Genomic DNA, 13,853 nt, shown 5'->3' on the forward strand with positions numbered 1-13,853 from the left:
ACACTACTACCTCCAGCTACTGTACTTAAAATATTGAACCCCCAAATATAACCAGCGAAAATGGTAGATTTCCTATTGTACCATGTAGATAGCACAAACAAGTCTTAGCAACAGCACTCTCCAACATCAGAAAGGCAGCCATTAAAAGAAAAGAAAGAGAAGATAGAACAGCAATTAAAAGAACATTCTCAGTAGACCAGAAAGTATTTGTAAAAACACACCATCTCTCCAGCAAACAGAAACACAAAATACATAAGTTTTACGCTGCATACAAAGGACCTGTCATAATTAGCCGAATTGCTCACGATAATGCTGTGGAACTAATGAACCCAAAAACAGGCAAAATCTTAGGACTTCACCATGTGAGCCATATCAAAAAGTTTAAAGATTAATTTTATTACTGGTAAATAATCAGCACAATATTTCAAGGTTATGTTGCAGATAAGATCGTCAGGGGAAAGAAGATTGAAGAGAGAGGAAGGTGGGAAAAAGAAAGTAATTTCAATAAAAACAAAACTAACACCAATATTACCATAGATTAAGGTGAAGGGATAAAACGTAGATAGTCTAACAGCGTGAAATACTAAAATGCTATATACCACAACACTACACAAAAATAAAAACGAATTTGGGGATTCTTGTAGAAGTTAAGACTCAAAATATCTTAGAATTATAACATGGAAAGGGCGCCGAAATTTGTAAAGCTCTTTAAGAAGGCGTAAAACAATGTAGGTACTAGACATATGTTAAATGATTATAAGTAAAACTTTTTGTAAGAACCATTGTAAAAACTCCAGCAAAGATCAGATGCAATGACCCACAAGTTGCAAGGCGAGAAGTATCAAGAAAGAAAAGGACGTAATTAGCAAGACACTATTCCTACAAGGCAGAAGCGTTGAGAGAAGGGAAAGGACAGCGACCGGTGCAGGGACTGACAAGCAAACACTGGACTTTCACTGCTCGTAAACCCCGGGACGCCCCGACTCAGCGGAGTGAGCAAAAAACGGCCCGACCAGAAGACTGCTTGGGCAAGCCACCACTGGCAAAAAAAATATGAGTAAAAGTCACAATACTGCTATTAAACAGCATGCTGATACACAAAACTGAAGAAAACTTCCACAAAGTATAAATGACAAGCCCAAACAATTTATCAAACTGTTAATAAGAGGAGAACTTCAAAGCGACTAGTTATCAATAAATAATTCCATATCCTACCCAGAGAAGAACCAAGAATCAAGTAAGAAGCAGAGAAAAAGCAGGACGAACAGAAGTTGAAGATTCGCAAGATTGAAACCAAGAAAGAAGATGGGTGAAGAATAGACGACATACCTTCCCAAATCCCTAGCCTATGTAGTGGTGTGGACATGTTGGGAATGTGGATCTCACGGGGAGCGTGCAAGGGATATGTCCCTGCAGACGCACTATCTTCTGTGCCTGCAGTGGCTCAGATGGATAGAGCATCTGCCATGTAAGCAGGAGATCCCGGGTTCGAGTCCCGGTTGGGGCAAACATTTTCAACATGTCCCCAATGAAGTTCATCAACGCCTGTTTGCAGCTAGGGTGTCCATTTAATTATCATTTCATTTCTAGCAAAGCTGCATGGTCATCCATGGTAACTGTTCTTTCGGGAACAGATACTACCATCATATATAGTTAAAAAATATGGCTTCCCAGCCATTGACCTTCTTGTGTGAACGCACACGCTATGTCCGAACTCGCACGGGACTTGGTAGATTAATCTACCACAAGTAATGAGTATGATGGGCAAACATCTATTAGGCACACTACGAATGTAGTGGTGTGGACATGTTGGGAATGTGGATCTCACGGGGAGCATGCAAGGGATAAGTCCCTGCAGACGCACTATCCTCTGTGTCTGCGGTGGCTCAGATGGATAGAGTGTCTGCCATGTAAGCAGGAGATCCCGGGTTCGAGTCCCGGTCGGGGCACACATTTTCAACATGTCCCCAATGAAGTTCATCAACGCCTGTTTGCAGCTTGGGTGTCCATTTAATTATCATTTCATATTGTAAACTAGTCGTCTGCGAAGTATTACAACGAAAAACGACCGCTTTCAGCGACACATAACGATGACTTTCACGCATACAAAGCCAGTAAACCATGAGATTCTGCATTCACAGCTCCATTCCATTATGGGACCTCCACAACAGCAACAGACACTTGCAAAGCCAACAAGGAAAGACGAACAAAGCTGTACATCAAATACTTACCGACATCCATCTCACTCAAGTCCATCACCTTCGTGCAAAAACATTCGCCAACCTCATGCTTAAACATTTATAGGATTGTGTGAATGTGTGAAATCAAATTATGTGTTGTAGGAATTGTACAAAAGAAACCTGTGAAAAACTAAATAAATTATGAACACCAGACAACTAATAAACTACAAAATAACAGTCATTGGCTATGGACTTAAATAAAACATAGACTATCGATAAAAATAAGTCATTAGTTCTGAAGTGGACAGTATATAAGGAACAAAAGTAAGGCATAATAAACACTAAAACTATATGCCACTTATTTTCTCCTCATAAAAATAAAAGAATAACTATATTTTACTGATTTTCTCCTTATAAAAACAAAGAATAAAAAATTATCTTGTTGGATGTTTTCTCCATTTTTTTAAACATTTATACCATTTGTTAGGATAATATCTCAATACTTGTGTATGTATATTTATTTGTCAAAGCAATTCTTGGAAATAATTCTTATTTGTTAGTGGAACAATGTTGAAATGAGCGTCTAGAAACAAAAACATTTTACTTGTACATGTTATTTAGAAAATGTGTTAGGAATAGATTTTACTTAATTACTACATTTATAAAAAAAATATTTCTAAGAAAATCGATGTGAAAGACTCCTCACTTTCGATAACAAACTTCTCAAAAAACAAACTTCACACTTAAATATAGAAAGAAAATAATTAAAAATTAATAATAATAATAATGATATAAAAATATTCTTCTCTTGTCAATATAAACATATTTTTGAGAATAATGTGGAAGAATATAAAAATATAAATTAGTAATACAAACTAGCATAGAACCAGAATAACGTGGCTGAACAGTAGGCAACAAAATTTAGATAAAGGAATAATTTTTGACTGACTTAGAGAACGATTCAATCATTGTCTAACTTCAGTGGAAAAATTAAGTTCGAAGGGTGGTGATATGTAAGGTGTCAGGCAAATCCAACACCTTCCATGAAAACCCTGACATGATAAGCAAATCCAGTAGTATGGCACATAGCTCCGAATAAATCGTGACATTAAATTAACCAAAGTAATACGAGTAACGAGTGAGCAAATGGAATACCACAGACTAACACAAGAATGCCTAAATGCATGTCATACCTTCCCACCGTGAGACAGACACAGTTCCGAGGGGAGAAACGAGAACAGAAGCCGAGAGCAGAACCGTGTTAAGCTAGAAGGCCCTACGATAAGGGGCGGACACCCACGTCTCCAGCTAACACTAGGACCACCCCCCAGCTTATGTTAAAAGCTAGAGCCCTCCAGAAGAACAGTATAGATCTTACGATAACACAAAAAGGGCCACACCAGCCGCAAGTTTTAGCGTGAGACTTTTTCGCGTCTCTGTTAGGTTGCAAACGTTAAAAACATTGCCCCACCACGAAAAGTAACCACCAGGACCACCCCCCAGCCCATGTTAAAAGATAGAGTCCTCCAGAAGAACAGTATAGATCTTACGATAACACTAAAAGGGCCACACTAGCTGCAAGTTTTAGCGTGAGACTTTTTCGCGTCTCTGTTGCGTTGCAAACTTTAAAAACATTGCCCCACCACGAAAAGTACACTCCTGGAAATTGAAATAAGAACACCGTGAATTCATTGTCCCAGGAAGGGGAAACTTTATTGACACATTCCTGGGGTCAGATACATCACATGATCACACTGACAGAACCACAGGCACATAGACACAGGCAACAGATCATGCACAATGTCGGCACTAGTACAGTGTATATCCACCTTTCGCAGCAATGCAGGCTGCTATTCTCCCATGGAGACGATCGTAGAGATGCTGGATGTAGTCCTGTGGAACGGCTTGCCATGCCATTTCCACCTGGCGCCTCAGTTGGACCAGCGTTCGTGCTGGACGTGCAGACCGCGTGAGACGACGCTTCATCCAGTCCCAAACATGCTCAATGGGGGACAGATCCGGAGATCTTGCTGGCCAGGGTAGTTGACTTACACCTTCTAGAGCACGTTGGGTGGCACGGGATACATGCGGACGTGCATTGTCCTGTTGGAACAGCAAGTTCCCTTGCCGGTCTAGGAATGGTAGAACGATGGGTTCGATGACGGTTTGGATGTACCGTGCACTATTCAGTGTCCCCTCGACGATCACCAGTGGTGTACGGCCAGTGTAGGAGATCGCTCCCCACACCATGATGCCGGGTGTTGGCCCTGTGTGCCTCGGTCGTATGCAGTCCTGATTGTGGCGCTCACCTGCACGGCGCCAAACACGCATACGACCATCATTGGCACCAAGGCAGAAGCGACTCTCATCGCTGAAGACGACACGTCTCCATTCGTCCCTCCATTCACGCCTGTCGCGACACCACTGGAGGCGGGCTGCACGATGTTGGGGCGTGAGCGGAAGACGGCCTAACGGTGTGCGGGACCGTAGCCCAGCTTCATGGAGACGGTTGCGAATGGTCCTCGCCGATACCCCAGGAGCAACAGTGTCCCTAATTTGCTGGGAAGTGGCGGTGCGGTCCCCTACGGCACTGCGTAGGATCCTACGGTCTTGGTGTGCATCCGTGCGTCACTGCGGTCCGGTCCCAGGTCGACGGGCACGTGCACCTTCCGCCGACCACTGGCGACAACATCGATGTACTGTGGAGACCTCACGCCCCACGTGCTCAGCAATTCGGCGGTACGTCCACCCGGCCTACCGCATGCCCACTATACGCCCTCGCACAAAGTCCGTCAACTGCACATACGGTTCACGTCCACGCTGTCGCGGCATGCTACCAGTGTTAAAAACTGCGATGGAGCTCCGTATGCCACGGCAAACTGGCTGACACTGACGGCGGCGGTGCACAAATGCTGCGCAGCTAGCGCCATTCGACGGCCAACACCGCGGTTCCTGGTGTGTCCGCTGTGCCGTGCGTGTGATCATTGCTTGTACAGCCCTCTCGCAGTGTCCGGAGCAAGTATGGTGGGTCTGACACACCGGTGTCAATGTGTTCTCTTTTCCATTTCCAGGAGTGTATAACGTTTCTCATTGGATAGACAGGATTTTTGGAGGCGGAGCTTAAGGTAAACATTGAGACCCTGATTGGTCAGATGAAAACACAGCCAGATAAGTTTTTTAAACCAACTTCGGTAAATTGTAGTTACGAGAAGTTAGAGTTGAGTTGCTTCCAAGACGGCGAGCTGGATGGAGCTGCGTCGCCCGACGCCCCCTGATGCTGCCTAACCAACGACAAGGTAATGAACGCACGCGATGCCGCATAACAGCGCATAAAGCTTCACTCAGAACTGCAGAAGTCTCATCTGTTACATCCCCTTTTTACGTAATACTAGTGTCGATCGTCAATTAAATCTCATGGTATTCACTTTTGCTACGTAAGTTAAAATCTGAAACGCGAAGATTTTTCTGTTATATAATCATTGAGAACCCACATCAGCCACTGTCATTTACAACAAGTTAGATAAGTAATTAAAGATAATTGAGGGTCACTGTAGACCATTTTGATAGTTTTCTCTTTTGTGAAACTTAATTTAAACCTAGATTATAGACGTGATATGGCATAGGTCATCCTTCGATCCATTGTAGAACTTGGAAACCCACTCAGGGAATATTCGTTCACATTTTTGTTGAACGCAGATGGTTTTTATCATCCTGTACTAAAATATTTCCTTTTATCAATAGTGCAATTTATAAACAATGTTTTGTGAGTAGAATAAAATTTCCAATGGTAAACTTAACTGCTTTTTCGACGTTATTTTACCAGCTAACTAAAAATAGGAAAGACTTGAACCCCTTCCACTAAATTTAGTTAGTATTAAGATTCTTTTACAGGGAGTGCGGTGGAGCTGACGCTGAAATCATTAAGTATTTGGTTATATCATCACTAGTCTCACTGAACTCTTCTGAACTCTACATGTCATGTGTGGTCTGGCGTCTCCTTACCAGCAACAGGTCCCAGGTTCAAACTAGTCAGTTCCCTAAAAAACACGCTCAGAGCGTCGTTGCGCGAAAGTAATAGGGAGACACGACTTAGAACAAACAGGCACCACGCAGAATGTTATAATATGGTGTCTAGATCATTTTGCAATTGGTCTTGATCTTCTGATGAGTGAATAACAACATGACCTGCAAACAATGTAAGCTGGCTGCTCCAATTGCTGCTTACATCGTTCATGTACACTCATGCTCATAAGTTAAGGATAACTGCAGAATGCGGTGCCACACAACGTGGCACTACACAAAAATGGTTCAAATGGCTCTGAGCACTATGGGACTCAACTGCTGAGGTCATCAGTCCCCTAGAACTTAGAACTAGTTAAACCTAACTAACCTAACGACATCACAAACATCCATGCCCGAGGCAGGATTCGAACCTGCGACCGTAGCGGTCTTGCGGTTCCAGGCTGCAGCGCCCTTAACCGCACGGCCACTTCGGCCGGCGGCACTACACAAAAATGGCGCTAATGGCACAGGCACATAGGGAACACACAAGACACAGATCTGTAAGTCGACAGTATTGGCGATAAGTTGAGAAAACAGTCCCGAAACAAATGTGCTACAAAACGCCACTGTACCCCAACATCAACATGGGATTGATCACGATGCACACGTACACAGGCCGCACAACGGGTTGGCATACTCTGGATCAGGTGGTCGAACAGATGCTGGGATGTAGCCTCCCATTCTTGCACCAGTGCCTTTCGGAGCTCCTGAAGTGTCGTAGGGATTTTAAGACGTGCAGCGATACGTCGACCGAGAGCATCCCAGACGTTCTCGTTGGGGTTTAGGTCTGGAGAACAGGCAGGCCACTCCATGCGCCTGGTGTCTTTTGTTTCAAGGTACTCCTTCACATGGCAGCTCGGTGGGGCCGTGCGTTATCATCCATTAGGAGGAAGGTGGGACCCAATGCACCCCTGAAAAGGCGGACAAACTGGTGCAAAATGACGTCCCGATACACCTGGCCTGTTGCAGTTCCTCTGTCAAAGACTTGTAGGGGTGTACGTGCATCAATCATAATCCCATCCCACACCATCAAACCACAACCTCCATACAGGTCTCTTTCAAGGACATTAAGGGGTTGGTATCTGGTTCCTGGTTCACGCCAGATGAAAACCCGGTGAGAATCACTGTTCGGACTATACCTGGACTCGTCCGTAAACATAACCTGGGATCACTGTTCCGATGACCATGGACGGTGTTCTTGACGCCAGGCTTTACGGGCTCTCCTGTGACCAGGGGTCAGTGGAATGCACCTTGCACGTCAATGTGCGAATAAATCATGTCTGTTGAGTCGTCTGTAGACTGTGTCTCCGGAGACAACTGTTCCAGTGGCTGCGGTAAGGTTCCGAGCGAGGCTACCTGCAGTACTCCGTGGTCGTCTGCGGGCTCTGATAGTGGGATATCGGTCTTCTTGTGTTGTTGTACACTGTGAACGTCCCGTACTGTAGCGCCTGGACACGTTAACTGTCTGCTGGAATCGTTGCCATAATCTTGAGATCACACTTTGTGGCACACGGAGGGCCCGTGCTACGACCTGCTGAGTTTGACCATCCCAATCGCCCTAGTATTCTACCCCTCATCACGTCATCAATATGTGTTCTTTGAGCCATTTTCATCACACAGTCACCATTAGCACGTCTGAAAACGTCTGCACACTTGCTGCACCGTACTCAGACATGCATTAACACTCCTCTGTATATGTGGACTGCTGCCAAGGCCACCGTGCAACGGCACCAGTTCAAATGCACCGCACGGTCATACCCCGAGTAGATTTAAACCCGGAAACCGCCCACCAGAGCGTTATTTCACCATGTATAAGAATTATCCTTAATTTATGAACATGAGTGTAGATCAGGAACAGCAGAGGGTCTATTAAACTTACTTGGGGAACGACAAATAACACTTCTCTTTTACTCTGTTTTACGTCGATTACTATTACTGAAACTATACTCCATGCGAGGAACTGTGTCAAAGGCCATCGCCCGTGTGGCCGAGCGGTCCTAGGCGCTACAGTCTGGAACCGCGCGACCGCTGCGGTCGCAGGTTCGACTCCTGCCTCGGGCATGGATGTGTGTGATGTCCTTAGGTTAGTTAGGTTTAAGTAGTTCTAAGTTCTAGGGGACTGATGACCTCAGACGTTATGTCCCATAGTTCTCAGAGCCATTTGAACCGTTTTGAAAGGCCGTCTGGAAATACAGAATTTCTGCATTACCTATTTGCAGTTGTAGCCTATTTGTTGTGAGGAACGTAGGCTTTTGTTCGCCCTTTCGACTTCTTTAGAGCACGTGGATATCAACATCTATTTTTAACTTAATTATCCAAGTTGAAAGCGACCTGTCTCAATGCTCTTCCACTCATAAGACTTTGCTATAGTAAGTAATAATAATATTTTGTAATTTTATTTTGTCTGTCGTAGCCAGCGGCCTTGCCGCAGTGGTAACATCAGTTCCCGTCAGATCACCGAAGTTAAGCGCAGTCGGGCTGGGCTAGCACTTTGATGGGTGACTACCCGGTCTGCTGAGCGCTGTTGGCAAGCGGGATGCACTCAGCCCTTGTGAGGCAAACTAAGGAGCTACTTGATTGAGGAGTTGTGGTTCCGGTCTCGTAAACTGACATACGGCCGGGAGAGCGGTGTGCTGACCACATGCCCCTCCATATCCGCAACCAGTGACGCCTGTGGGCTGAGGATGGCCCGGCGGCCAGTCGGTACCTTTGGGCCTTCGTGGCCTGTGCGGGAGGAGTTTTGGTTTAGTTTTATTTTGTCTGTCGTAACCGGTGAGGATGTAAAGCAAATGGTTGTATTTTCCCACAGTGAATGTTATCCTCAGTGTGAACGTTGATTACATTCCGTTTGAGTACAGTTGGGATTTTTCGAGTCCATCATCCTCCTTCCAAGCGGAGTGGCACAATGGTTAGCACACTGGATTCGCATTTGGGAGGACGACGGTTCAAACCCACTTCCAGCCGTCCTGATTTTGGTTCTCCGTGATTTCCCTAAATCACTTCAGGCAAATTTCGGGATGGTTCCTTAGAAAGGGTACGCCCGACTTCCTTCCCCATCCTTCCAGAACCCAATGGTACCAATGCTACCAATGACCTCACTGTTTGGTCCCGTCCACCAAATCAAACAACCATCCTCCTCACTAGTTTTGCTTTAATGAAACTTTTCACGTGTTCTATACCTCCACCTGTGTTCTCTGAACAACCACATTTTCAAAACTTATTGTATTCGTTTTTAATTTTAAAAAAATGATTCAAATGTTTCTAAGCACTATGGGACTTAACATCTGAGGTCATTAGTCCCCCAGAACTTACAACTATTTAAACCTAACAAATCTGAGGACATCACACACATTCATGCCCGAGGCAGGATTCGAACCTGCGACCGTAGCAGCAGCGCGGTTGGGGACTGAAGCACCTAGAACCGCTCGGCCGCAGCGGCCGGCTTTTAATCATATTTAGAGTGCGGATGAAGTAGCATGGGCCTAACTAACGATTAAAATTATAGTACGTAAGAATTGTCAGAGATATAGGTAAGTGTATGTCGCTGTGGACTTCGGGACACGTGCCGGCGGATAAGGAGTCAACGGGATAACTTCTGACACCACACAAGCTCAGCGTTTTTTAGATTATTAGGTAGCGTAGGACACAGACGGAAAAAACGTTTGCCTTGCACAAAATGTATCTACAGGGCGCGAAAATCAATTTCACCAAACGTTTAGAGCAGAAAACCAGCATCGAATGAAGGAATTCGAATATAGGAACTATGGGTCGCAGTTGCATATTTACTACGCTTCATGCATCATCAGCTCCAGTTGTGTGACGGTTTTGTTTATGTTGGCCGGATGTAAACACACTTCTCTTTACTCACTAATGCCTCATAAATATACCAAATACACTTTTGTTTCAGTTGACAGACAAGTGAGAGAGAAAAGTTCGCCGGCCGAAGTGGCCGTGCGGTTCTAGGCGCTGCAGTCTGGAACCGCGAGACCGCTACGGTCGCAGGTTCGCATCCTGCCTCGGGAATGGATGTGTGTAATGTCCTTAGGTAAGTTAGGTTTAACTAGTTCTAAGTTCTAGGGGACTAATGACCTCAGAAGTTGAGTCCCATAGTGCTCAGAGCCATTTGAACCATTTGAGAAAAGTTCTTTGCTGGCTAATAAACATGATACAGGTAAGAGGCACATTGTTCGTACAGTTCAGTTTGACCAAGATGTGTTATATCGCATACAGCTAGATCCAACGACAAGTGCCAGACGAATCGCTTCATGAACTTGGTTTGTACAAACGTCAAGTCTGGAATATCGTTCATGAGATTGGTCTACATCCTTTCCAGCGACAACAGGTACCAATTGTGGGTCCCGACGACTTCTCTAGGCGTTTGGAATTTCTAAACTGGTTTCTACAGCGAGAAGCACAACAGACGCATTTCCCTGAACGTGTGTTGTTTACAGACGAGGCTTGCTTTACCCGTGAAGGTATTTTCCATTTCACACAACAGCCGAGTTTATTCATGAGAAATACTCATGCAACGTACGACAATATCATAAAACATGCTGTAAAGATGTGGACGGGAGTTGTGAATGACTCTTTCATTGGCCCCCAAATGTTATGATTGAATGCTCCATGTACTTTCTCTTTTTGTAGCAAGTATTGCCTCCAGTTCTGAAGGATGTCCGCCTGCGTAGCTGAGTGGTAACTTGTTTGCCTGTAATGCATCTGGCCCGGTTTCGATTCCCGGCCGGGTTGCAGACCTTTTCCGCTCGTGGACTGAGTGTTGTGCTGTGCACATTGTCATTCATCATCACCGACACGCAAGTCGTTCAGTGTGCCGTCACCTGGAGTAACACTTGTAACTCGGCGGCAGAACTTCCCTGGATGGGGCCTCCCGGCCGTCAATACCACATGACCATTTCATTGTTTTCATGGACGATACATGGCTTGGAATTTAGCACAACCTTCGGTTCTAACATGACAATGTAACTCCACATTTTGCACATGCTGTCCGAGGTCACCTAGACAGGACATTTGCTGGGAGATGGATCGGACGCGACGTGCCACGTTCGCCAGGCTTCACACTGCCGGATTTTTTCCTTTGGGGTGCCACGAAAGACAGCGTGTATGCAACACCAGCGGAGGTTGAACAGGACTTGGTGGTTAGCGTTAGCGCAGCAGCAGAACTGATTCAGAGTACATCTAGTTGTATTTTACTGAACACGCCAGTCTCTGCATCACCGCTATGTTAGACGCCAGCGTGAAAACGGTGGTGAGTCTGAACATAGGCTTCGACGTACCCATATTAGATAAGTGGTAGCAAGTCTGTGTACAAGAGTATACTCATTTTTCATTTACTTTGACCTGTTCAGGACATGTTGCAAATGAAACAATCGAATGTAATTGTTTCCATTTATAAAGAGGTGCTGTATAATACGTCAACTAAGTATGATAGATGTGTATGTAACGCTCTAAGTTCTTCTTGTTCTCATTGCCACGATTAGTTAGTCAAAATATTTTGTTCAGGTGTACATTTACTGCGGATTACTTTTCAAAAAAATGGTTCAAATGGCTCTGAGCACTATGGGACTTAACTTCTGAGGTTATCAGTCCCCTAGAACTTAGAACTACTTAAACCTAACTAACCTAAGGACATCACACACATCCATGCCCGAGGCAGGAGTCGAACCTGCGACCGTAGCGGTCGCGCGGTTCCAGACTGTAGCGCCTAGAACCGCTCGGCCACACCGGCCGGGTATTACTTTTCATTTTCGGTACAAACGTCCATATGTCAGATTTTAAATACTCTCATGTAGTGCCGAAAATGTGCAACTGCAATTAAAATTCCTTCGTTTGATGCTGTCTTTCTGCCTTACACATTTGGTCAATTTGTTTTTCCGCACCCTGCCTAAGAAATATTTTATTTATATACATAGTGATTACATACAGAAAGTCTATAGTGCTGGTTCTAATTTCAGTTTTCTTGTTGTGTGCGTTGCTTAAGTACTTGCTACTCCAAAATTTTAGTCTTCGTAGTCACAGTGCTTTCATTTACATGCGGGTCAGATTTGACATAAACGGGTCATATTTCAGGGCATTTAAAATAGGGCCACAATCTCATATGAAATGCAAGGGCAAAGTTAGAAAGGAGGGCAGACTTTCAGTTTATTTTAAGACAACTGAAAACGACGTAGTAGTAAAAATATTGGTGCTGAACTGAGTACCTAATCAATGGTAAGGGATATGTAATGAGAAAAATAAAAATGAAAACACCTCATAAAACCACGAAACAGGGCGGAAGGAGTTACGTCGCGGCCGGGGGACGTGTGATATACGATATTACAACTGCTAGACATTATAACTGCAGCACCACGGGTTTTCGAATGACTCTCGATGTAGGAATTTTTTTAAAGAAAAGACTCTCCTGTTATGCGACACTGACAAACACAAATAATTAAAAAATTTCGCATGCATATTTTATAACGTCAAGGGGAATATTTAACGAAAGATGATAAGTGAGGCTCGTTTGATCATTGATAAATCCGGCTCCAATCCTCTCGGTGACGGCTTCTGAAAATTACAGATAACACATATAATTCATAATTTTATTCAGAAAATTTATTTCATCTAATACTACTAAACAAAACACATCTGGATACTTAAATTTTAAACTCTTATTACGTAATCAGGCACTACATTACACTTACAAATGTTCTACCTGTGTAATTGTGGAGTGTAGTGGACGGCGATACGGCTGTAAATAATGTACAACATTATACACCTTTCGTTCTTTTAATATTTTGTAACATTGGAAAAGCATATTTTCTCCGACTGCGTTTATTGTTTTATTTCGATATTTGAGGACCCATACTTCTTATGTCATGCTCATTAATCTTCTTTTATTTCTGAAAGCCTATGTCTTTGTATTTTCGAGTTGCCAGAGTGAAACACAGTATGTGACTAATTAAGTTTCCACTTACCAGTTGTGAGTAGAGAATTTTGGTTTCATCAACATCCAAAACTGTTAAAAACCCATTACGATTCATTATTTATGAAATTATATAGTTATTCGAACCTAACAAAAATGCAGTTATTATTCGATATAGTGTATTCTAGACACGTGTTATCCGTGAACAAATATCGATTTGACTGACACTCTGTGATTTGTCGATGTAAGAGTGTTGTATGTTCGGTCTAAGTTACTCTCACTGAAAGGAGTTGATACTGAGCTGTGGAGGAGAGAAGTTTTATTGTAACCGTGTAATCATCATCATCATCATCATCATCATCATCAGCCAATTCAATCATTAAATGATGTGGCCTCTTCGAGTCTTGGATTCAGTTAGGCTTTCAGCAGTCTTCTCCAAGTGGGACGGTCTTGGGCAGTTCTCTGCCAGGTGTTACCAGCGGTCTTCTTGATGTCTTTGTTCCATCTGTGTGGTGGTCTTCCTCTAGGCCTCCGGTGCTCTTTCGGACTCCACTCCAGTATTAGCTTCGTCCATCTGTTGTCTTTTCTTCTTGCCATTTCAAGGAACCTACTGTCTCTAAGATGTCATTAATCTTCGTCACAGACCGGATGTTATCTGCCCTTTTCCTATCCTTTCTTGTATAGCCCAACAT

The 13,853-nt window shown here is 44.0% G+C and overlaps 1 non-coding gene across 1 annotated transcript; it reads left to right on the plus strand.

The window, feature by feature from the left end:
• The first annotated feature begins 1,432 nt into the window (after nucleotides 1-1,432).
• On the plus strand, nucleotides 1,433-1,507 carry Trnat-ugu (transfer RNA threonine (anticodon UGU)). The gene has a single exon. It is a non-coding gene; the product is annotated as a tRNA-Thr (tRNA).
• The last annotated feature ends 12,346 nt before the right edge of the window (nucleotides 1,508-13,853 follow it).

Source organism: Schistocerca serialis, chromosome 8, assembly GCF_023864345.2.
Source record: "Schistocerca serialis cubense isolate TAMUIC-IGC-003099 chromosome 8, iqSchSeri2.2, whole genome shotgun sequence".
Classification (NCBI taxonomy): domain Eukaryota; kingdom Metazoa; phylum Arthropoda; class Insecta; order Orthoptera; family Acrididae; genus Schistocerca; species Schistocerca serialis.